The sequence below is a fragment of the Scardinius erythrophthalmus genome (assembly GCF_964197995.2).
Source record: "Scardinius erythrophthalmus genome assembly, chromosome: 14".
Taxonomy (NCBI): domain Eukaryota; kingdom Metazoa; phylum Chordata; class Actinopteri; order Cypriniformes; family Leuciscidae; genus Scardinius; species Scardinius erythrophthalmus.
In genome coordinates, this window is record NC_138234.1 from 33,097,525 (window position 1) to 33,123,848 (window position 26,324).

At 45.2% G+C, this 26,324-nt stretch overlaps 1 pseudogene across 1 annotated transcript in view; it reads right to left on the reverse strand.

The window, feature by feature from the left end:
• The window catches only part of LOC308702218, a 38,115-nt pseudogene extending 12,700 nt beyond the window's left edge, over window positions 1-25,415 (reverse strand). The window contains exons 1-15 of the transcript in view: window positions 24,843-25,415; window positions 24,324-24,419; window positions 23,989-24,222; window positions 17,300-17,459; window positions 16,828-16,875; window positions 16,114-16,597; window positions 8,395-8,593; window positions 7,959-8,038; window positions 7,594-7,731; window positions 6,420-6,609; window positions 5,867-6,230; window positions 5,518-5,763; window positions 5,300-5,460; window positions 3,757-4,369; window positions 3,170-3,265 (exon numbers count right to left, since the gene is read on the reverse strand). The product of the transcript in view is annotated as an uncharacterized misc_RNA (transcript). The remainder of the gene's footprint in view (window positions 1-3,169; window positions 3,266-3,756; window positions 4,370-5,299; window positions 5,461-5,517; window positions 5,764-5,866; window positions 6,231-6,419; window positions 6,610-7,593; window positions 7,732-7,958; window positions 8,039-8,394; window positions 8,594-16,113; window positions 16,598-16,827; window positions 16,876-17,299; window positions 17,460-23,988; window positions 24,223-24,323; window positions 24,420-24,842) is intronic.
• Window positions 25,416-26,324: the final 909 nt, after the last annotated feature.

Sequence of the window (26,324 nt, forward strand, 5' to 3'; positions counted from 1 at the left end):
CCCTCATCACCTCAAAACAAAGAAGCAGAGACTTCGTAACTTAGGCCTTGTCCACACGGACACGGGTATTTTTATAACCGTGACTTTTTTTACGCGGTTCGGCCGTTCGTCCACACGGAAACGCAGTATCAGGTCACTGAAACCGAACATTTTTGAAAACCCCTGCCAGGGTGAGGATTTTCAGAAACGCCGGTTGCAGTGTTGTCGTGTAGACAGTAAAACCGGGGTTTTTGATTCTGATTCAGGCTTCTGATTGGCCAACGTGGCTTTACGATCGCCGCCTGCTGGTGTGGCATGCTCTTGACAGCGCGTGATAGCGTGTTTTTTGCGTTTTCATGTAGGCGGAGATTTCTTTTAAACCGAGCATGTGTGGACGGGATTTTTTTTTAAAACGCAGGAGGGAAAACTCCGGTTATAAAAATACCCGTGTCCATGTGGACTAGGCCTTACTCCTCTCTGCTTTTCATCGAGAGTTTTGAAGACTGTAAGCTGTGCTGTGCTATGCTGTTTACCTTGAATTTACCTCAGATTTACCACAGAAGAACGCAATTTGAAGATGAGACGATTTTTAAGGTAAGGCATGTTAAACTGGTCGTGCCAGATTAAAATGTATGTTATGAAATTAGTTAAAAACATGAACTACGCCTAATGTCATATATGTACATGTATATATAGACAGAAACATGAAATGTGAACTAGAATGGTAGGCAACCTTTCAGTGCTTGTATACATGTTCGACATGAGGATGTTTTTATATAATAAAACACAGCATGGTAAAAGTAGGCTAATATATATATGTGTGTGTGTGTGTGTGTGTGTGTGTGTGTGTGTGTGTGTGTGTGTGTGTGTGTGTGTGTGTGTGTGTTCTGTACATTTTAAAAAGCTATTTTAACCTGAAAAATCTAAAATGTATTCCCCAAATTGTGCAGCATAATTTCTCTTGATATCAGCATGTTCACAGCCGTTTTGTTGTTGTTGTTGTTTTTAGAGTAACAAGATGCCACTGAATAAGTCCTGCTGACTTCAACATTCACATAAGTCTCCATACATGAACATGCTTAAGTGAAAAATCAAACACCATGGAAATGAAAGGTATGTACTATGTTTCAGGAATGGCACAAAGGTGTGTGACAGTTCAAGTCTCTGTCTTTAGTTCAGTGTGTTAAATAATGTGTTTTTTTTTTTGTCATTTGTGTATCTTTGGATTATGTTGTGTTGTAAATAAATTAAAAATAATTAAAAAGCCATTGTTTTTTAAATCTCCTCATTCTTTGTGCAAGGTTGCTCAGAATGATAGGGCCTGATGGCTCCTAATAGGGCTATTAGGGAGTGTCTTTGTCTTTATCAGGTGTGAATAGCTTACATATTAATGAGATGTCCACTCCTCTTGCATAAAGCTTTATCACACAAAACACGTCTTACACATTTTAAATCAATATATTGTCTTATCTGAATGAGCAGTCAGGATGATTTTCACATAGTTTTGGAGCAAATATTCTAGGCTACGTGATACAATTTTCAAAAGTCTTGTGAAGAAATAATCAGTATGGGTTTCATAAGCTTATTTCAGTGACAATTTTTTTTCACAAACCACACATAAATGTTATTATCTCAAAACTACAAACTTTTATATACTTGCTGCTGATATATTATTGCAGCAGAGTTTGCGCTGAATACAGTGTAATCAGATTTTAGCCATGAAAATGTCACAAGTAACAGAAATAAGCACAAATGTCAGAGCATGTCAGAACACCTCCAGGACCAGAAAACCCCTCAGACCCCAGAGGGTTAAGACCGAAATAATCATTTGGTTTAAGCCAGGTTTCAGTAAGGCAAAGTACATCGAAGCTATTATCTGTGACTATTTCATTTACAATAACTGCCTTAGGTGTGAGGGATCTAATGTTTAGAAGACCTAGCTTTAGAAATTGTTTTTGTTCACTAATATTGAGATTTTCTGTTTCAATAACAATTAGATTTTTCCTAGATCCTGCAGTAGATTTATTATGTGATCTCACTAAACGAGGAATAGACACAGACAGTGTCTATGCAATGTTCTACACTAGTATATCAATTTAGTTGGTGCAGCAGAGACTGTAATTTGGATTTTTGGTTTCTAGTCAAACGGTATTTAACGTCTTGGAGATGTTATCAGACAGAAGATCTGCTTGGGTGTAAGCCATCAGCACGGAAGAGCCTAGGACGTTCCCAAAACAGATTCCAATTATTTACAAAGAGCAGTTTCTGCTCATTACACCATGACATTAACCATTCATTTAGCGCGAATAATCTACTGAACTTTTCATGCCCTTGTCGGTACGTGGGAAGCGGTCCTGACACAATAATCGTTATATCAGGCGATATAACGTACCGTCTCGATCAGGCTCCTGAAGTCTTTCTCTTTAGAACCTCTGTCTGGCTGATCGTGACCTGGGCGCTCGGAGCCAATGCTGAGAAACGCACGAAGTAGACGAAGTCGGAATCAGCGGGTTAGTAACGTTAATCACTGATTTGTGTGCATCGGCACGTTATGTTTCAAGAGCTAAACGCCGGTCTCTCAGCTCAGCTTGTCTCACTAAAAGGTTGTGGATCTGTTTCTCAACAGCTTCCAGCTCAGACTGCACCGCGTGCAGCTCAAATGTGTCCTCACCTGCACCAAAAGGTAGACAAATTACATCTGATATGTTCGCCATTTTAACAGATGGACAGTAAGTTAGCAACGACGCTACCAGTGATGCTATCAATATTAATACTAATTTATGACTGAAGTCTTGGATATAATCCGTCTTTTTAGTGGTACGGGTGTAGAGTAGACGCACGATAGGCGAAAAAAAATGTTTGTCTGTAAGTGAGTGTGGAGAAGACGCGTTCAGCCGTGATCCCCAGGAGTAACCTATAAGAGTATCCAGCGTTGGATCACTAATAGGCTTGAGACGCAACTGCTCAACAGTCCGCGTTGTAACTATGAGTTGAGGAAAAGTAGAAAATGTTCGTTGTAAGTGAGTTTAAAGAGAAAATCAAGAATTATAAATCAAATCGATGGAGCTCCAAAGACAACAACGCGTTCAGACGCGACGCATGCGCATTCGTCAACAGGAAGTGTTAGGGAAACACAAATAACCTAGTCCTAACTGAGGCTTTATAAACTTCTCTTCTTCTCCAGACTCACCTTATGAGACGCCATAGCCTCTCTCAGTTGCTGAAGATCTTTCTCTCTCTGCTGGATTCTCTGGCGGAGCTTTATCTGAGTCTCCTTCAGCTGAGTCTAGAGGACAAACCAACAACAGGAAATGTCACATAAAACTTCTATCACAAAACCGTAATTTAAAAGTTACTGTAATACAGAATTGGTGAAGTGGATAAAGATCTGGCATAGTAAGTTTATATTGTAGCTTTAATCCATAGATTTATAATTTCCTTAAAAGATTAAGAATTAATATAAAACCAAAGAGTCAGCATTATTTCATTAGTTTTATAGGTAAATGTAGCCCAAACTACACATTCAATACAAATAAGCACACTTATTAATTTTTTTAATCCCTTAAGTTTAGATTAATTTTACACTTCCTTTGTCTCCTTTTTGGAGCTTGAAATGCTTGTACCCCATTCACTATCAACGTTTAGACTAAGAAGAATAGATGACATTCTGATTTCATATTTTACATTCCACGGAAGTATGTCAAACTGGTTTAGAACGGCTTGGCAGTGAGTAAATGAAGACAGAATTTTGCTTGAATAATCTCTTTAAATTCATACCTGTTTCTCAGGCCTCTGTGCTGCAGCTGATACAGTTTTGTGTTTTTTATGTTCATACTCCTTACATAGCACACAAATGCATTGTTGATCAGTGATACAGTACATTTCTAGCTCTTTATCATGTTTACGGCAGATCATGTCCTGCAGTCGTCCAGTGGCATCAATCACTTTGTGTGGCTTACGTGAGTGATATTCCTCATGACGGTCAAAATGAGTTTGACAGTAAGATTCCTGACACACCAGACAGGACTTGACGGCTTTGTATTTTCTTCCAGTACAGACGTCACACTCCACATCTCCGGCTCCAGCGTAACAGTCAGCAGGAATTTTAGTCTTCTCCAGTTTCTCCACCAGTTCAGCCAGAATGGTGTTTTTACCTAAAGCAGGTCTTGGACTGAAGGTCTGTCTGCACTGAGGGCAGCTGTAGACTCTCTTCTCATCCTCCTGATCCCAGTGGCCTGTAATACAGATCTTACAGTAACTGTGTCCACAGTGGATGGTCACTGGATCCTTCAGGAGATCCAGACACACTGGACACATGAACTCATCCTGAGAAAATCTGGCCTCTGCCATTTTTACTGCATGAATTTAGAGAGACACAAACACACAACAGCTCAACAATACTTCAGTTTCTGTTTCCCTGAACTGGGTTGAAATAGTTTACTGCTTCTATGTTTGAGTGACGTGTGTAAAACAGGTGTGTCTGTAAAGCAGATTCCTCATTCTTGCTGAAATAAATGTATGCAAAGTATGTTAGTGACGAGCAGCTCTGTGATCAGTAGTAAATGCTGCTCCATCTCTGAAAGCACTGCAAGTTTCAGTCAATTATAGCGTTAATTTGAAAAAGCAACATGCATCAAACATCTGTCCAAACTTGTAATGTGAAGCGTTCATAAACCTGTTGTCTAACAAAAGATAACATGTTTTTACTACAAACTTCCTTCATAACATCAGTCGAGTGTTTGAAATAACATTCTTTTGTGAGCTGATGTATCATAGATATGACAGAATGAGACAGACAGTATATTATTTTATAGTATTCAAAACAGTGACAAAGGCTGTCGATTAACATTGCTTTATAAATAGGCCTATACTATTACTGCTGTCTGATCTGCTGTGTTTTTTTGGTCTTTTGTCTCCATGTCTGCATGCCTTGTTGTCTTTTAAGCACATGGGTTTTGTTTTAACAGCTCACCATGTGCTCTGCTATCATTGTGGTGTTTCCCCTCCCACTTGTTATCCTTAATTATCCATCAATCTCCTCCCAGGAATTTCTTTGCCCAAGGGTCGTCTGTATTCCTTATCTGGTCCTGAGAGAGAGGCCATGGACAAGTATATTCAGGAATCCTTAAATGCCGGCCTCATCCGTCCCTCTTCCTCGCCTGCTGGGGCTGGGCTCTTCGTCGTTAAGAAGGATGGCTCCTTGCGGCCCTGCATTGACTACCGGGGTCTAAATGACATCACAAGAAACAGGTATCCTCCACCTCTGATGTCATCAGCTTTTGAGTTGCTACAGGGAGCCAGTGTCTTTACCAAGCTAGACCTCCGTAATGCCTGCCATTTGATCTGGATACGTGAGGGGGATGAGCGGAAGACAGCCTTCAACACCCCAACGATCAAAGCCGATCCCGCTAACGTAAGGCTGAATGGCCAACCCCTGACTCTCCGGAAGGCGCTGCAGTGGTTTCTGGGGTTCGCTAACTTCTATAGGCGATTCATCCGGAACTTAAGCCTGGTTGCTGCACACTTAACAGCACTCACCTCTCCTAAGGTACTGTTCAGATGGAATTCTCAGGCTCAGGCCTTTGATGGTCTTAAGTCCCGTTTTATCTCTGTTCCTGTTTTTTGTCTTCCAGATTCTGAACGGCAATTCATTGTTGAGGTGGATGCCATGATGTTGGGGGAGGCACGGTCCTGTCCCAGCGGTTCCCCAGAGATGGGAAGGTTGTTTGTGCTGGCTGCTCTGTGTCCTGAGGTCCTTCGGTGGGGGCATGAGTCCAGAGTAGCCTGTCATCCGGGGGTTTGGAGGTTTTCGTGGCCATCCATGGCCCAAGATGTCTGGCAGCTTGTGTTAGCTTGCTCGGTATGCGCTCAAAATAAGACGTCTAACCGGTCTCCTGTTGGTCTGTTGCAGCCTTCGCCCATTCCCTCTCGTCCTTGGTCACACCTGGCTCTTGATTTTGTTGATAGGTACACCATGATTCTGACGGTGGTGGACGGCTTCTCCAAGGCCCATTTTTTCCCCTCACCCAAGCTCCCCTCCACCAAGGAGACAGCAAAGGTGGTGGTGGACCACGTGGATCCATGATCTTCCAGTGGACGTGGTCTCTGACAGAGGACCCCAATTTGTCTCCCGGTTTAGTGAAAGAGTTCTGTAGACAGATTGGGGCCTTAACGAGTCTTAAGGTTTTCATCCTCAGACCAACGGGCAGGCCGAGCGAGCCAACCAGGATCTTGAGTGAGCTCTCCGCTGCCTGGCGTCACATAGTCTGTGTTCCTGGAGTCAGCAGCTATCGTGGGTGGAATATTCCCACAACTCCCTGCAGGTAGCGTCTATGGGTATGTCTCCTTTTCAATGTTCTGTGGGTTATCAACAACCTCTTTTCCCTGCAGAGAATCACGGTCCCGTCTGCCCTGGCCTTTGTCCGTTGGTGTTGTAGCACCTGGATGAGGGCTGAGGAGGGCTTGGATCCAGACGGACCAAAGCGGTGGCTGATCGTCAACACAGTGTGTTTGCAGTAGATTTGTGGTAAGTATGTTTTTTGGGGGGTGGGGGCTCCGCTGTCATTGTGGTGTTTCTCCTCCCACTCGTTATCCATGCTGGGGCTGGACCGAGACCGCGGGACATCCACGCTGCACGTCGCCGGGCCAGAGTGAGGTTGGATCAAAAAGCAGGTGAGTGGCCTCTCTCTGAGTAGCTGTTAGCTGACACACCCACACATTCATTCATGCATTTTGGTTGAGACTGACTCCCATGCTATTTTGCATCACGTAGGGAAAGTGTTACAACCGATATAAAATCCCCCAGACGACTGTAGTAGTAATATATTTGGTTTCTTATATCAGAGATAATTAACACTACGTCACTGGTGATGCTTGGATCAGTCTTTGCTGTGAAGTGCTCTCTTGACCCCGTGGACGATGATTTGGACTTTCTCTTTTCTTTTAGTGTTTCTGCTATTTTTTCTGGGCTCATTGAGAGCAAATTAAACATTTCTGTTTCCTGCAACTGAATCTGTACTATTATGGAAATACCCAAAAGGCTTGAAACTCAAATACATCATTGCAGCAATCGTGTGTTTGTCTTGATGTTTAATCAGACAAATCATTTCTATCTTCTTTTTATTCAGCTACAGCGATAGCTTGATGCCTTTTTCCACATTATGGTATTCCTGGAACATCATAAGATATTATATTACTTCTGTGAGACCCAAATCATCCCAAAATCATGCAGCCCTACTTTGTGTTGTGTCCTGCATGATGGGAAACTTGCATCTCAATCTGAACAGTCAGATCAGTTCCCTTACGAGAACGTTCTCTCGTACTGCGTTGCAAACGCTGTGGGAAAACTCCTTTTCTCGAGAATATTGAAGCCTTTATTTTAAAACGCATTGCTGCAGCATAAGCGAGAGCATCAAGCTCGCGCAAGCTAGCTGATAGGCTGTGCTGCAGGCAACTGCACGAACCAATGGCGAGAGAGCAGAGGCGCGCGAACCAATCAGAGAGCTTGGCGCCCTGCCATACTCGAGCGCGCCAAATAGGGCGTGGCAGGAGAGTATACATACAGAGAAATCTCGCCATAAAACAGATCTAATCTCCTTCAGCTTCGAGACTCACCTCTTCGCTGAAATCTCCAGAGAGAAGCCACTCGTCGTGGAAAAGCCCTTCAGCCGGAACAGCTTCGCGTCTTGGCAGATCTTCATTGCATCGCCGGCTGAGCGTTTCCCTGTGGCATCCGACGAGTATCCTTTTTTGCTATCTCACAATAGAGCAAATCGCTGTTTTCACAGCGCGCAAACGGCGTTGATTCAAATGCCTGTTTGTGATTCCTGCGGGGTTTCCCTGCATGTGTCTGACAGACACACACTGTGTGCTGTCTGCCTCGGTCCTGAGCACACCGAGTCAGCGCTCACTAAAGGCGGCTGTCCACACTGTGACAGCATGACCATGGCGGTTCTCCGGTCACGTCTCACCCTCGCTACTTCAGAGGGTGAACCCGCTTCACTTCCGTCTTCGGCGCCCCACGAGCCCCGTAGGAAGAAGCGACGAGATCAGAGGATGCCTGAAAGCGGTGAGGTTGAAGAGCTCACGCCGGGTCTCTCCCCGCGTGCTTCGCCCTTCCCCCCATCTCCGGTTCTGTTCGCGAGGAGCGATCAACGCCCCTCTCTCGAAGCGGCGGGACTCGTTTCCTTTGGCGGATCCGCGGAGGATGATGACGCAGTTTCTGTGGCGGCATCTGAGAGCGAGGAATGGTCGGGCTCTGCGGACCCCACCCCCTCCTCTCTGTGTGATCGTCCTGACGCACGTGCGAGCATCGCCGCCGAACTTTTCCGTGTCATGTCTCGCGCTGTCGACGAACTAGGACTCAACTGGCTTTCCCCAGCTGAACCTACGAGAGGCCACCTCGACGAGTGGTACCTGCCGGGCCGCCAACAGGCCCCCCGTCAGCGCGCCGCCCCCTTTCTGCCAGAGGTTCCGCTCCATGGATGAGTCAGGCCCTTTCCCGGACACCCTGAAAGACCTCCGTAGTGCTTCAGACTTGGCGCTTCGGGCCACAAAGATAACCGCACAAGCCCTCGGCCGCAGCATGGCCAGTTTGATTGTGCTTGAGCGCCACCTGTGGCTCAACTTAACGGAGATCAAGGACGCTGATAGAGCCGCCTTCTTGGATTCTCCAATCTCCACATCTGGTCTCTTCGGCCACTTTCTCCCCAAACGCTCCAGCTCGGCTTCACGGCGTCCCAAGAGCGCGCCGCGGCCAGAAAAGTCAGTGCCTCAGGTTCGCCAGCCCCGCTTAGCGGCTGAAACCGGTCAGCACCTAAAGCCGGCAAAACGGTACCCGTTCCCCAAGCGCCAGGGGCCCAGGCCGAAGCTCACGCTCGACCACGAGCCTAAGAAGCCGTCCTAACCGACAGGAAGAGGGGTTCATGTCCCGCCGCGGCCGGACCAGCCCCGAAGATCGCTCGAACGCTTCTCACAGCCCCCTCTTCAGTTCAGGCGGCTGGAGTGGTTTTAAATGCAGAAATAGGGCCTGTTATTCGTCATGCACCTCTGCACACAAACGCTGTTTTAACAGCAACCCACAAAAAGCACAAATCGAGCAAAATTTCACTTTCATGTCTAGTCGAGCCCCCGTCTCCAGGCGCTCAGTCTTCAGATATGATCATACCTCTGGTTCATCGGGCTCTGGCATGGCAGGCCATACCCGGAGTCTCAGAGTGGGTAATGAACATTATAAAGCGCGGTTACTCGCTTCAGTTCTCCCGCAGACCACCACGCTTTCGAGCTGTTATTCAAACTTCGGTAAGGAGCACATTGTCTCATGTCCTCCGCACCGAAGTACAGGGTCTGCTGGCAAAAGGGGCTATCGAGAGAGTTCCCGCCGCACTAAGCGAGTCAGGGTTTTACAGCCGTTACTTCCTCGTTCCGAAGAAGGACGGCGGCTTAAGACCCATTTTAGATCTCAGACATCTGAACAAAGCCCTCATGACACGGCCGTTCAGAATGCTTACAACCAAACACATCCTGGCGCAAATTCGCCCAGGCGATTGGTTCTTCTCAGTGGATCTAAAAGACGCGTACTTTCACATCCAAGTGAACCCCCACCACAGGCCATTCTTGAGATTCGCCTTCGAGGGGCAGACATACCAGTACACAGTTCTACCTTTTGGACTGGCACCTCGTACGTTCACGAAATGCATGGATGCGGCTCTCTCCCCCCTAAGACAGCGGGGAATGCGCATCCTGAACTACCTCGACGACTGGCTCATTTTGACTCAGTCAGAGGCGGAGTCCAATACTCACAAAGCCTGGCTTCTCAGTCATCTGGAATGCCTGGGGCTCAGAGTGAACTTCTCCAAGAGTATTCTGTCGCCCAGTCAACGTATCACGTTCCTGGGAACATTTCTAGACTCCGTACGTATGAGAGCATGGCCCACATCAACCCGTGCTCTCTCGATCCAGCGGCTCGCCGCGTCGTTCACGAAGGGCGCTTATGTACCCCTTCGAACGTATCAGAGGATTTTGGGCCTTATGGCTTCGGCAGCTTCAGTACTCCAACTAGGCCTACTGCGCATGCGTCCTCTTCAGCTGTGGCTAGCACCTCGGGTACCCCCTTACGCTTGGCGTTCAGGTATCTTGAGTATCAGGGTGGACCAGCATTGCATTCTAGCACTGGCCCCCTGGATGAACGCCAGCTGGTATCAGCAGGGCGTAAGCATGGGAGTGGTCTCAGAAAGGAGGGCCATTTCGACAGACGCCTCCAACTCAGGTTGGGGAGCCCTGTACGAGGGCAGGCCTGCCTCCGGCCTCTGGTCGAGCTCGGAGAAACGCCTACACATAAACCGCCTCGAGATGAGAGCAGTTTTTCTAGCCCTAAAAACCTTCCTTCCACACCTGGCAGGACACCATGTCTTGGTCCGGACGGACAACATGTCAGTGGTGTCCTACATAAATCGCCAGGGCGGCCTCAGATCCCGCAATCTGTTCGCCATAGCTACTCAGCTGCTACTTTGGGCTCAGACCAATCTGCGCTCGCTCAGAGCAGCTCACGTGCCGGGCACGTTGAATATAGGAGCAGACATGCTCTCTCGGGGCAACGTTCCCCCGACAGTTCTCCTATTATGGGAAGTCTTCGGGCAGGCAGAGGTAGACCTCTTCGCCTCAGAAGACAACTGTCACTGCCCAATCTTCTTTTCGAAGAAAAAGGACGCGCTGGCCCACGACTGGCCCAATCGTCCCCTTTACGCGTTTCCTCCGGTCTCGATGTTACCTCAGGTCATCGAACGGATCAGGAACACGGGGTGTGCGATCCTCTTGATAGCTCCTCTCTGGCGGTCCCAATCTTGGTTCCCAGAGTTGATGCAGCTGTCTGTTTCAGACCCTTGGCCAATTCCTCTGAGGAGCGACTTATTGGCTCAAGCGAACAGAAGGATCTGGCACCCCCGTCCCGACTTGTGGGCCCTTCATGCTTGGCCACTCAACGGCTACCCCAGGACCTCCCAGAGGGCGTCCTGAATACTATTCTGGAGGCTAGAGCTCTGTCTACTAGACGTCTCTACCACCTTAAATGGTCAGTGTTTTCCAACTGGTGTCAGGCTCGAAACCTTGACCCATACACTTGTGAAGTGCCAATGGTTCTTTCCTTTCTCCAAGAGATGCTGGACGCGGGACGTTCCCCGTCCACACTCAAAGTATACGTGGCAGCCATCGCGGCTTTTCACGTTTTGGTGGCTGGCTCTTCTTTGGGAAAATGCGACCTTATTGTTCGCTTCCTTAAAGGAGCTAGGAGGCTCAACCCGCCTCGGCCGCCCTCAGTGCCGGCCTGGGATCTTTCACTGGTTCTACGGGCCCTGAAGGGACCTCCCTTTGAACCTTTAAGGTCAACGGACCTAAAGTCCCTTTCCCTGAAAACCGCTCTTTTACTGGCACTGGCGTCAGTCAAAAGAGTAGGGGACTTACATGCGCTTTCCATAAGCACTTCCTGTCTTGAGTTTGGCCCTAACGACTCTAAAGTCCTTTTGAAGCCAAGACACGGTTATGTGCCTAAAGTGCTCTCTACTCCGTTCAGAGCACAGGTAATTTCGCTGTCAGCTCTCCCAGCTTCGGGAGAAGACAGTGATGCTCACACGCTCTGCCCTGTTAGAGCGTTGAGAATATACTTGGAGCGTTCAGCCTCATTTAGACAGTCTGAACAGCTCTTTGTCTGTTTCGGGGGCCGAACCAAGGGGTTGCCGGTCACGAAACTCACGCTATCCAGATGGATAGTTGATGCTATTGCTCTAGCATACACCTCACTGGGCCTCTCCTGCCCCATAGGTGTCAGGGCTCACTCTACGAGAGGCATCGCCTCCTCTTGGGCTTGGACTAGTGGTGTCCCTATTGAAGACATTTGTGCGGCGGCAGGCTGGTCAGCTCCGTCCACATTTGCAAGATTTTATAACTTAGAGATCCCGGCTTTACAAGCACGAGTTCTCTCCATCTAACCCTGGCTCTCTGGATCCAGGTTAGTTTTCTAAGTTGTAAGGGAACTTTACATAGGCTGGCCTTTTTACCCTAGTCTATGTACACACTATATATCTTTAGGCCCGATGTTCTGGTCTGTGGTATTCTGGCTACTCTTTCTATCCCGGGATCCCTGGATTAGAGTAGCCACGAGACTTAGCATGGCGTTTTAAAAAGTGTTCCCACAGTGTTTGCAACGCAGTACGAGAGAACGTTCTCGTAAGGGAACGTACTTGGTTACTTACGTAACCTCGGTTCCCTTAGAGATAAGGGAACGAGTACTGCGTTGCCCTGCCGTGCTATTCTCGAACATCAGGTATTTTCGTTCAGTCGATTAGACCTGTTTTATGGCGAGATTTCTCTGTATTTATACTCTCCTGCCACAGCCTATCAGCTAGCTCGCGCGAGCTTGATGCTCTCGCTTATGCTGCAGCAATGCGTTTTAAAATAAAGGCTTCAATATTCTCGAGAAAAGGAGTTTTCCCACAGCGTTTGCAACGCAGTACTCGTTCCCTTATCTCTAAGGGAACCGAGGTTACGTAAGTAACCAAGTACGATTTCATTCCAAAAAAAATAAAAAATCCTCAAACAGATTTCAAATTTGGATGTACAGTAAATATCAGATTTCATGTGTGTTTTTGATCCATAAAGCAAAATTTTCATACAGCCAATATTTATTTATTTCCTCCGCCTTTTACACCACAAAAGTAAATTATTATAATACTAATCGGTAACAAAAACAAATGAACAGATGAAAACAAAAAACAAATGAAAGCCAAAGTTGTAAAATTAATTATAATCCTCTTATTGTGCAACTATTTTTATACAATTCATTCTTAACATGGAAACAAAGAATACAAAAGAATATAAAGACAATAAAATAAACCTCAATTATTTCAGATGAATTTTTCTGTTTTGAAGGTGATTAGCAAACTGTAAAATCATCTAATTTAAGAGAGTGTCTCTAAAATGTCTCTTGAGTCTGGAATACTTCATTCTGATTGGTCTATTGCAGCATTTAGTGGTCAGATATTTCCTAATATTCACCATCATCAATGGCAACACTGTAAATCAGAGCGCAAAACTGAACTGAAACCGGCTCTTATTTCATCTCTCATATCACACTGCTTTTCATACAAACACAGCTGCCACCATCTTGCGTCTATAATTTCCTCAGAATATGAATATAATGTATTATTATTACAGTGTTCGTCTAGTTGCTAATCCGATTGTAATGAACTGTTTTAATGAAGCACTTCAGGATCCATCGTCCTGAAGTCAGTGGATTTTTTGAATGGATTGAATGGTAAACACAAGCTCAAGATATTTTTACATTTTATTCTATGATATTGAACAAAAGAATGCAGACAAAGGTAAGATCCAAACACAGTTTACTGAGACACACACAGTATGTAAACAGGTAAGTAAGTGGAATGTAGTGATGGGACGGTTGATACCGAGGCTCCAATGCAGGTTTCAAAGCACTATTGTATCACACACTGTACCAATGCTCGTATCGAAATGACAATACCACGTGATTGATGGCGTTTGAAGCTCAGTGATGACAAGTCATGTGCCTGTGGTGTAGTTTATTTATAGAGTAAGTTTAGCTTTTTACTTCTGCCTATTGTATTTACGCTGTTGTTCAATTGTGAAGATTATCATTTTTACAGTAAATAGAATTGATAACTAAGGCGCAAGATGGCACGTTTGGATGAAACAAGAGTGTGTTTCGGTGTGATACATGGAATAGCATTAAATACCTGGATGAAGAAGGGAGTCTCTGGGTGCTTCACATTTCTTATTTGTGCATCCTCGTGTCTTTGCTCCACCCCTTAGGAAGCGAGGGAAGGATACACCTGTGTGTCCTCGCTCATGACTCCTCTGGAAGCTTCCTCACTCATTGTTTCTCGCCTCCTCGCGGTGCAATTGGAGAACTGAGATGTCCTTCAAGATGGCTGAGGTCGATCGGGTCATGGGCTGGAGGACGGAGGAGCGAGGAAACGAGGAAGCGTCAATTTGAGTATTGAGAAGCTGTGCGCTTGCTTCAGTTATGTGACACAGGCCAGCTAAAAATGGCAGAAGGTTTTGCCACAAACATTAAACAAATGCTCTGAAAACATTTGAAAGTGATGCAGAAACATGTATGTATTTAATTTTTTTTATATTGATATTTTTGTCAAGGAATCACCAAATAAGTAGCTTGTATCGATATATCAATACTGCAGTCTCAATGTGCCCATCCCTACTTCACGTTGAGCATAAAAAGCATTTAGTGCACAGCTAGCCGTGGATTAACCGTGACATAACTGACTTCTGAATGTCGTGACTGACCAATCAGAATCCTTTTAAGAAAGCTGTGTAATAAAGACAAATAAAACTGAGTATCATCAGCTATCAGTGTATTTTTTCCAATACCTCACTTTCAAACCCCACTCTGGTATAAAATAAGGAAGTTGATGGGATGGGTGTACTATATCCTCCTAACATTTGTGGGAAAAGATACTTTCTATATGTGTTTTAATGATCACATATATGATTGATGAAAATGCTGTTTATTTTTTAAAAGTGTGTTTAATTGCACTTTATTAGAAATAAATTTTAGGTATATTTTGACTGTGCTGAAAATGATCATTGTAAAATTCAAAATAATACTTGAATAATCAAGTATTATTTCATGCATTGAAATAATACTTTCAAAATACATTATAGTATACAATAGTATTTTGTACAAAGTATAGCTAAGTATTATTTGTTTATTAATGTGCAGTTGTTATTGAAGACAAAGTGTGGAATTTGTAGAATTTGGAATAAGCCACAGGTATTACTGAGCATATACTTTTTACTCAAGTATAATACACTTATGGTTTATTGCTTGTAAGTTTTGAAGACACTCGCAATGAATTTGTAATGTACTTGTAACACAAATAATTTAAAGTACGCTTTATATCACTAATCAAGCATGTAATTAGTCCCTACACAGGCATATAGGCCAGTTTAGCACACAAAAGTTTACTAAATACAATTAAAGTTATGCTTTACTCAAATTCAATTACAACTAAAATATACTTTGTACAAAATTAGTTGTTTCAAAATAGCACACATCAAGTTAACTAATCATTAACACACTTTTATGTTATACTGTGAATTATACTGATAATTAGTCTGGCTGCAAGTATACTTAGCATTTTTTTTTTCACCAGGGTGTATAAACCTTAATTAAACAATTTAATAATCAATTAAAAATGAATTTATACCTATGATAGCCACATTGGACCAGCGGTTTGGAAAATAGATGAATGGATGATTCAGCTGTGGACGCCATCTTCTGGTCAGACACAGGAATTATTTGGCGTGTGACACTCACAGTGCATTATGGGTATTATCTGCTTTGTCCCAATTCAAAGACTGCATTCTGTAGCAAATTATCTCAAAAGGGAAAAATGAATAATTAATCAAAACTCTTTAGAATGATAAATATTTGGATCATTTAAGAATTAACTTGATGAAGCTGAATTCATATTACAATCAATTAATCTTTTCATCCAGCGATCACTCAGTATTGATCGTCTAGCAACTCTCACAAAGGATATTTTTCCTGGTCACAGCAGAATAACTCTTAGCATCTAACTTTGTTAAAGGGACATTGATTTAAAAGCAGGGACCAGAATCAAAACGTGTGAAATATGCACAAAAGTTTTATTTAACTAAATCACAAACACATAGCAAAAAAATGTGTAAAAAGTGAAGCGCTGTGAATACTTTCCGGATGCACTGTATAGCATTTACTAGTACATTCATCTGTAAATATATATAAAAAAAAAAATTAAAACAATTTTTATAATAAAAAAAAAATTTGAAACATGAAAGGGACAAACACACACACAGATACACAAACACTGATCATATTTTCTATATGAGGATTTATTACACTCATTTGTCTGATATTATTTCAATGACAGAAGTTCAACTGTAATAATAATAATAATGTGATAAAGAGAAAATAAGAAACTCTACAACATCTCACTGTTGCTGATTTATCAAGCAGCTCAAAGTATTATGGGTAAAGTCTCTCTATAGTCTATTCTGATGCATCAACACAGTTTCACTGATGATCCAGAACAAACACTAAACCCAGGATAGAGTGGCTGAGTGAATGTGGTCTGGACTGTGTGGATGAGGCTCATTGTGTCAGAGACGCTGTAGAAGGAGAGAGTTCCTGCACTGTGATCCACATACACTCCTATTCTACGGCTGATGGACTTTACAGGAAGTTTAGTCTCCATCTTATTATGTCTGAATGAGTAACTGGAGGAAGAGCAGTACAAACTCCAGGACTGACCATTACATCCAAACACACACTCAATACCCCGTCCCTGTCTGCTGATGCTCTTATATGACACTGATATATACACACCATTATTTCCACTCCACTCAATCTCCCAGTAACAGCGTCCACACACACTCTCTCTACACAACACCTGAGGCCAATAATCAAATCTGTCGGGATGATCAGGATACGGCTGGACTGTGTCAGTGTAAGTAATCACACTGTTCCTCTCAGACAGACTGAGGTGTTTATGCACTGTGTTCAGATCCAGAGTGAGCTGACGGGAATCTGATGAAGAGAAAACACATCAGAATCAGGAATTATGAATCTGTCTGATCCTTTAATGTATCTGAACTCTTCATGACTTAATATTCAGTGTGTCAGCAGTGTCTCAGTACAGCTGATAATCTTTTATATTATCAATTATTAAACTCATAAATCATGATTTCTTTCAGCTTCTACAGGAAGAACATGAACACACTCAGTGAGTTTTTCTGCTAGTTTTCTTAGTCACTTACATTGTAGGAAGTCGTTCCTGGTTCTGGGATTAATGTTGGTGAATGTGACTGTGGAAATAAACAGACATGAACAGTGTGAAGAGAAATGAAAAGATAAAATTCATCCATCTCTATATATGATGTTGGACTCATTTCTGAGAGCAAATGAATCTCCAAGGGCCTCGTTTATAAAACACATGATTTGATCCTAAATTCCATGGATTTCATCGTACATCAATATAAATATGCTTGTCCATGATGATGAGTGCCAAACCTCTGAACCATCCAGTGATTTTTGTGGCCGCTTTGTAGGTGAAGTTGATGCACTTGTTCACAATGGACTTGAATTTTAGCTGAACTGTGATGCATTTACGAACATTACGATTATCCATATGGATTTTTTATAAATTAAAGTAACATTCCTTAAATTGTTGAACATTCACATTTTGGATCATTCTACGCACATGTTTATAAACGAGGCCCAGGACTTTACCTCTGTCAGAGATCTTCTTGAGCTCCTCTTTGCAGAAATCCTCCAGTTTGACTTTCAGCTGACGGACAGATTCTCTCACTCCATCAAAAGAAGAGAGAGAACTGAAGGGAACGTCATTCACATCTGTAGATTCAGGAGGTGCTGAGAGAGACTGGAAACTCTACAGAAAACGTACTCGGTTACTAACGTAACCTCGGTTCTCTCTAGAAGAGGTAACGAGTACTGCGTAAGATATCTCTTACGCCAAAAATTATCCTTAATTTTATAATAATGCAAAACGCGTTGCAGCAGCATACAGACATAGGCGAGGCAGCTCGCGCGCATATAGTGCACAATCACTCAGGGAACTCACAGGGAGTCCGGGAAGAGGGAGGGGCAAAGCCACACACTTCCATCTATAGCAGCGTTGCTTTAGACGCAAATTTCATCATACAGACAGGGCGGAGTACGGCCTGAACTGATGGGAAAATGTGGGTCTTACACAGTTCGCCCAAGCACATCCTGTGCTATTTGATTATACTGTCGAACATGGAGCTGTGCTCAATAAACACAGCACTCTGAGCTGATAGCATCAGGTCAGATAGTACTGGTTACTTAGACCGACAGCAGCCTGGCCTGCAGGGCGGGAACCTCAAGGTTATAAAACCTTATAAATGTAGACGGGGAGGCCCAGCCCGCCGCCGTACAAATATCCTGCAAGGCAATCCCACTCGACCAGGCCCACGAAGAGGCCATGCCTCTCGTGGAGTGCGCTCTGAAACCCAACGGGCACTGAATGCCCTTTGAAGCGTATGCTAGCGCTATAGCGTCAACTACCCACCTGGATAGGCTCTGTTTCGATGCGGCTTGTCCCTTAGACCGTCCACTAAACGAAACAAAGAGCTGCTCTGTCTGTCTGAAAACGGACGAGCGAGACACGTAAGCCCGTAATGCCCTGACTGGGCAAAGGAGGCCCGCGTTTCCTTCCTCATCAGGGACTGGCAGGGCTGACAGGGAAATGACCTGCGCCCTGAACGGTGTGTTGAGAGATTTCGGAACATAACCGTGCTTAGGTTTGAGTATAACTTTAGAGTCATTCGGCCCAAACTCCATGCACGTCGTGCCCACGGAGAGCGCGTGTAAGTCCCCTATGCGCTTCACTGAAGCGAGAGCCAGCAAAAACACAGTCTTGAAAGACAGAAGTTTTAGATCAAAAGACTCTAGAGGCTCGAAAGGTCCACCTTTCATGGCTTCCAGCACCGTAGAAAGGTCCCATACGGGGACTGAGGGCGGTCTGGGAGGATTCAGTCTCCTGGCTCCTCTAAGGAAGCGGATAACTAAATCGTTCCTTCCTAATGAATGACCAAGCGTTGTCCTTGAGAACGCTGCTATAGCCGCCACATAAACTTTGAGCATGGAAGGGGTCCTGCCCTTATCCAGCAGCTCTTGTAGGAAGGAAAGCACCTCCGTCACCCCACATTCCATGGGTGACACACCACGGGCTGTGCACCAGCCCGAAAACACTGACCATTTCGAGGAGTAGAGCCGTCTTTTAGATGGAGCTCTAGCCTGCGTGATCGTGTTTAATACTCCCTTTGGGAGTTCGACATGTACCAGTTGATGGCCCAGACATGAAGGGACCACAGTTCCGGGAGAGGATGCCAGATCGAGCCGTGGGCCTGAGAGAGGAGGTCTCTCCTCACTGGCACCGGCCATGGAGCAGTGCTCGCTAGCTGCATCAGAACTGGGAACCAAGGCTTCCACAGCAGTTGAACCGTCTGTGGGTGTAGAAACCACTCGCCTGCCGGAACATTGTTCCTGGACAGCCTGTCTGGTCCTATGTTTAGGATCCCTGGCACATGTGCTGCCCTCAGCGAGCGCAAATTGTGCTGAGCCCAAACCAGGAGGCGTTCTGCCAGCCTGTACAGGTCCCTGGACCTGAGGCCGCCCTGGCGATTTATGTAGGACACCACAGACATGTTGTCCGAGCGGACCAGGACGTGGTGTCCTTTTATTTGGGGACAAAAACGCGTCAGCGCGTTGTCCACTGCCAACATTTCGAGGCAGTTTATGTGAAGGAGTTTCTCCCGTTCTGACCACTGGCCAAAGAACAGTCTGCCCTCGAGCAGCGCTCCCCATCCCGAGGTGGATGCGTCCGTGGACACCACTCTCACTCTCGAGGAAGTCCCCAGGCTTACACCTGATTGGTACCAGTCGTCCGCTTTCCAAGGTTTCAGAGCTGTGATGCACTTCTGAGTGACCTTGAGGCGGAACAAACCGGATGCCCACGCTCGGCGTGGGACTCGCGCTTTCAGCCAGAACTGCAGCGGGCGCATGCGGAGCATGCCCAGCTGTAGCACTGATGATGCTGAGACCATGAGACCCAACATCCTCTGAAACTTTTTGAGCGGGACAGTCGCGCCGCAGCGGAACGAGTTCGCTGCCCGCTGAATGTCTACCGCGCGCTGCGGTGATAGTCGCGCTATCATAGACAGTGAGTTCAACTCTGTGCCCAGGAAAGATATCGTCTGGCTGGGGGACAGAGAGCTCTTCGCCCAGTTGATACTGAGACCCAAATTCTCGAGATGGTCAAGTAAAATGGTCGTATGCTCCATGAGCTCTGAGCGGGATTGCGCTAGAATCAGCCAATCGTCCAAATAGTTCAGTACTCGCACGCCCCTCATTCTGAGGGGTGCGAGCGCCGCATCCATGCACTTCGTAAATGTACGGGGTGCCAGGGATAAGCCGAACGGTAGGACTGTGTACTGATATGCCTGGCCCTCGAAGGCGAACCTCAAATATCGCCTGTGACGTGACGCTATCTGTATTTGAAAATACGCGTCCTTCAGATCTATTGATACGAAGCAGTCTCCTTGGCGAACTTGCGCAAGGATTTGTCTGGTCATGAGCATCCTGAACTGTCGCTTCACAAGCACTTTGTTCAGATGTTTTAGATCTAGTATGGGTCTGAGACCCCTGTCTTTTTTCGGTACCAGGAAGTATCTGCTGTATAGCCCCCCTTCGCTCTGAACTTGAGAGAGAGGCTCTACGGCCCCTTTGCTCAATAGTTTCGCTACTTCGGCTCGAGGTAAATGTGCTACTTCTGTTTTAACCGTGGTCTCGACGCGCGCTGTATAGCAGCGAGGGCGTCGGCGAAACTGCAGCGAATAGCCTCTTTTTATGATATTTAGCACCCATTTCGAAACCCCGGGCAGCTTTGCCCATGCGTCTGGCGTCTTAGGCGCTCCTAAGGTCCGGCACGCAGATCGCTTCAGGCCCTTTCTCGTCCAGCCTTCGGAGGAGATCTGCCTGGAAGATCTGAAGCATGGCCATGGTGTGCAGCACTGACACGGCTTGCCCGGTGGCGGAGAAAGCGCGGCTGAGCAGGCTTGATGTGGCGCGGCAAGCCTTAGAGGGTAGGGCCGGCTTAGCGCGCCGTCCAGCGGAGGGAGGGCATAAGTGGGCCGCTATCGCCTCTTCGACCGGTGGCAGCGAGTGGTATCCTCTGTTTTTGGTATTGTCGACAGCAGAGAATGCCGGGGAAACAGATGAACGCACTCTAGCTGAATAGGGGGCGTTCCAGGACTTAGCGACTTCCTCAGGAAGCTCAGGAAGAAAAGGCGCCGGTCTGGACTCAGGCGAAACACGCTCCCCAGGCAGGTAGAACCCATCCAGCCGGTTGAGAGCGGGTTGATCGGGCGAAGACCACTCGAGGCCGAGGTTCCCCACGGCCTGTGCGAGTATCCGCATGAGCTCCGCCTCAATGGATGCTCTCTTGCCTGACGAAGTGCGGGCAGTGGGCGCGAGGTCCTCAGAGCTCGCCCAATCCTCGCTGCCTGACGCCAGGATGGAGCAGGAATCCCCTTCTCCCAGCAGGGCTTCCTCGTCAGCGATGTCGACGGACGCGGCGGCGGACCGCGTCCGCTGTCCGTCAGGAAGAGAGGCTGACGAAGCCGGTGAAGAAGGCGGGCGAACCGGCGAGCTTTGGCGGCAGGGGGAGGGTTCCGAGACCCGCTGGGCACGGCGCTTTTTACGGCGCGAGGCCGCGGCGGGTGGTGAAGCAGTCTCGGAAAAGAAGGCCAGGCGAGTCCTCAGAGTCGCCATGGGCAGTAGCTCGCAGTGAAGGCAGCCGCCGTCAGCGAGCGCGAGAGCTGCATGTTCCTCACCCAGGAAACGCAGGAAACGCAGATCACGTGGCGGTCCCCGTCGCTGAGTGTGGCTCTGCACGAGCCGCAGGAAGGCATCTTAAAAAATACGCTAGCTCTTTTAGGATTGTGTGTTGCAGTGGCAACACACACACACAAAATACAGTAGCGAGAGTGAAAGGATATAAGCGCCGGAAAGCGCAGCAGGAAGGCAAGGAAGGCGGCGCGGCCAGCGACTTCAGTGACTCGTCCCGCTGAAGGTGCTCTCTCTCGACGGCACAGCTTCTCTCCAGCTCCAGCGATGCGTGTGCTTTGCTTGAAGGATGAAAAATCTGATATTAGCTGCCTGCGAGCGATATTTATAGGCCTAGGCCACGCCTGTTTCAGCGGGACATGACGCAGTGGGCGCGAAGCTCGATAGGCTGCTGCAGTTGCAGCTGAACAGCCAATAGGCGCGCGAGCTGCCTCGCCTATGTCTGTATGCTGCTGCAACGCGTTTTGCATTATTATAAAATTAAAGGGGTGGTAAAACACGATTTCACTTTTCTAACTTTAGTTAGTGTGTAATGTTGCTGTTTGAGCATAAACAACATCTGCAAAGTTACAACGTTCAAAGTTTAAATCAAAGGGAGATATTTGCTTTTAAAGAAATCAATTTCTAAGAACTACAGAAAACGGCCGGTAGGGACTACACGACATTCCTGCGGGCTTGCTGACATCACTAAGCCCAATATTTACATAAACCCCTCCTCTGGGAACACAATACATAGAGGGGGCGAGGCCATTTTATTTTGCTTTGGAGAATAGTTGTTGTGGTAGTAGAGAGTCGTTGCCGCTATGCCGTCGAAACGCTGTTATTTTCACCCAGATTGCAGGTCCACTTTGTTCAGTCTTCCTAAGGACGGTTACAGTTTATTTTTAACTCGGTCCCTCATAATTATAATCCAAATGTCGCTCTCTGTGCTGCACATTTTCCGGAGGAAAGCTTCCTCAATCTATACGAGTTACAATGCAGGATTCACACAACGGCTTGTCCTGAAAGATCGAGCAGTTCCAACTTTAAAAACAGAAGCTGTTTACGAGCCACAACCTGTAAGTACGATTTTTTCATTGATGAGTTTTCCTGTAATAGTTCGTATTGTTAATTGTACATTGTAGCAAGGAAGTAAACGAAGGACAACGCTGTTGTCTCCACAAACCAGTTTGTTAAATGCTAACGTTAATTCATACTTATCCGACAAACACATACAAACTTGTGTTTAATATCACCAGCGCAGCGAACTTGGAATGTTCGTGGTTGTTGTCATTTATGTGATCAGTGTAAATTATTCTTTGATTATAGCTTTTATGTATTGTTTATCTACAGGCACGCTAAACATGATTTGTGTTTGATTTGGCTACTGTTGTTGTAAAGCCGATGTTTAGTGTTCGTATTGGGTAAATAGTTCTGGCGACAGATATTTAGCTACAATCGTTTTAAATACAAAAGTAACAGTGTCATATAGCGATCACAATAGATCTGCAGTCTTAAAAAAAACATACCTTTATGAAACGTCCTTTAACAGCCGTTCTTGAACAGGTTCTGCTCGATCCTCTCCACTAACATTCTCTGGGTCTGATTCGGGCTCAAACTGGTATGGGAATATTAACGCCGTTGTTTACTGAAGCACAAACTACCGGTGAGGGTAAGGGGCGTTTCCGAAACAACGTGCACTTGGCGGTTAGCGAATCACAACACACTGGGCCAGCTAACCAATCTGAGCCCATTGCGTATTTTTGAGGGCGGGGCTTCTTAGAACCAGGAAATTATCCGACCGTTTTTACAAGGAGGGACAGAGCAGTGTAGAATAATGGTTAAATATGTAAAAAATAATGCGAATTTTAAAAAACGAAGCATGAACACATGTTACAGTGCACCCCACAAACACAATCAAGCCTTCGAAAAAAGGTGTTTTACCACCCCTTTAAGGATAATTTTTGGCTTCAATATCTCGCGGAAAAAGGATTTTCCCCTAGCGTAAGATATCTTACGCAGTACGAGAGACCTCTCGTAAGAGAACAGAAATCAAAACTCATCAGCTCCACACTTTACTCAATAACCTGCACTACTATCAGATCTGTGCAGCTCTTGTTGACTTGATTTATCTTCAGTAATTCAGCTCATTCAAGCACTTTCACACAATCAGAGACTTTCTTATAATATTCATTAAGTGACATTACTAATACAAATTGTAGTGTTTGCCAGTATACTTATAGCACACTTTTAAAATATACTTATTATGGAAATAATATACTTAAAAAAGTTATACTCAAGTGCAGATTGAATAATGTTTTCGTACACTTAATTGAATGTTATTTGCAATTATATGAATGTATTATAATTTAAATTTACATAAAATGCAAGTAGCTGAACTTGAGTGTTTTCAGTCACTTAAGTAGGATTTAATTACATCTTTAAATTCTATCATCTTTGAAATATGGATTTAATTACATCTTTAAATTCTATCATCTTTGAAATATGGTTAAAGTTAGTCCACCATTATCCTGTTCTTCTAGATCTGTTACCTGGAGGAAATGGATGTGATCTTGTGTGTGTGAAAGCTGCTCCAGCTCAGCGTCTCTCCTCCTCAGATCATTGATCTCCTGCTCCAGTCGCTCCAGTCGTCCTTCAGCTCGACTCACTGCATCCTTTTCCTGATCTCTGATCCGCTGCGTCGCCTCAGAGCGGCTTCTCTCAATAGAGCGGATGAGCTCAGTAAAGATCCTCTCACTGTCCTCCACTGCTGTCTGTGCAGAGCGCTGTTAGGACACACATCACAATCACACAGTGAGTTCAGTGGGACTGAAGGAGGAGAGTCCTAACTGAGGCTTCACAAACTACTCTTGTTCTCCAGACTCACCTTATGAGACGCCACAGCCTCTCTCATCTGCTGAAGATCTTTCTCTCTCTGCTGGATTCTCTGACGGAGCTTTATTTGAGTCTCCTTCAGCTGAGTCTAAAGGTCAAAACAATAACAGGAAATGTCACATAAAACGAGAGATTATCAACAAATATGAAGCCAAAGTGTCAGCATAATTTCATTTACTTTTACTCGTAAGTGGCCTTTTATGTAATTAACATTATATTATCTGCAAGTCCCATTTTTAAAGATTTGAGATTTGAAGAACACAAGTGCACATTCAGTACAATTAAGCTGACTTATTTTTTTTTAAATCGCTGAAGTTTAGATTACTTTTTGTCTCCTTTTTAGAGGTTAGAACTGTCAACATTTAGACTAAAATAGATGAGACGTTCTTCAAAATATCATATTTTAAATTCCACAGAAGAAAGAAAGTCAAACCGTTTTAGATCGGTATGACGGTGAGTAAATGAAGACAGAATTTTCATTTTTGCTCAAACAATCTCTTTAAGTTCATACCTGTTTCTCAGTCCTCTGTGCTGCAGCTGATACAGTTTTGTGTTTTTTATGTTCATATTCCTTACACCGTACACAAATGTATTGTTAATCAGTGATACAGTACATTTCTAGCTCTTTATCATGTTTACGGCAGATCATGTCCTGCAGTCGTCCAGTGGCATCAATCACTTTGTGTGGCTTACGTGAGTGATATTCCTCATGACGGTCAAAATGAGTTTGACAGTAAGATTCCTGACACACCAGACAGGACTTGACGGCTTTGTATTTTCTTCCAGTACAGACGTCACACTCCACATCTCCGGCTCCAGCGTAACAGTCAGCAGGAAGTTTAGTCTTCTTCAGTTTCTCCACCAGTTCAGCCAGAATGGTGTTTTTGCCCAAAGTAGGTCTTGGACTGAAGGTCTGTCTGCACTGAGGGCAGCTGTAGACTCTCTTCTCATCCTCCTGATCCCAGCAGCCTGTAATACAGATCTTACAGTAACTGTGTCCACAGTTGATGGTCACTGGATCCTTCAGAAGATCCAGGCACACTGGACACATGAACTCATCCTGAAAAAATCTGGCCTCTGCCATTTTACTGCATGAATACAGAGAGATACAAACACACAACAGCTCAACAATGCTTCAGTTTCTGTTTCCCTGAACTGGGTCAAAATAGTTTCCTGCTTCTATGTTTGAGTGACGTGTGTAAAACAGGTGTGTCTGTAAAGCAGCTTCCTTATTACTGGTCAAGGAGAGGCACTTTCCAGGGCTGTGTTTAAGGTCCACTTTTTATGCCCCTCCCTTGCTAACTTTCCTCTGTCTTGTTTAAAATGATACGTCATTGCTTACATTGCAGGAGTGCCCACTTCTGGCAGAACCCTAGATGGGTTTAAATGTTACACACTGAGCCCGTGATCACTTGTGGGTAAATCAAGTTCGAGCACTGCAAGTTGTCACAATTGTGTTGCATTGTGGTCTATGGATCTGCCTGAATTGTACAGTATGAGTGGACTTGTTGCCTCTGTCAAAATCAAGGGATCGAGGGTCTGTTGAAAAAAAACTTCCCTCATCCACTTGACGAAGTTGAACTCACTTCAAAATGGTGGTAGGGATTCTCATGAGGGGAAGTGCTTAGGGAAGTTCACATGTCTATAGTGGAGTTAAACGCCCCTAGCTGTGTTTATTTGCTATTCAAGTGAAGTTGAAAATATTGTAAATATGAGTTCAGAGCACATGGATGAAGAAAAGTCATATTTACTAATGAGTTTTGACTTTGACAGCGGCATAAACACTGATCATGCTTTGGTGGTTCCATCTCTCAAGAAACCAAATCTTGATTCGGCTCCACTTAAAAAGTACAGGCCAATTTCTACCCTTCATCTCAAAAAGTAGTTTCATTTTTACCACAATCTTTTCTAAATCTCAATTCCATTTACGAGATGTTTCTCTCTGGATTCTGAGCCCTCCATTATACAGACTCTGCTCTATTGAAGGATGTTT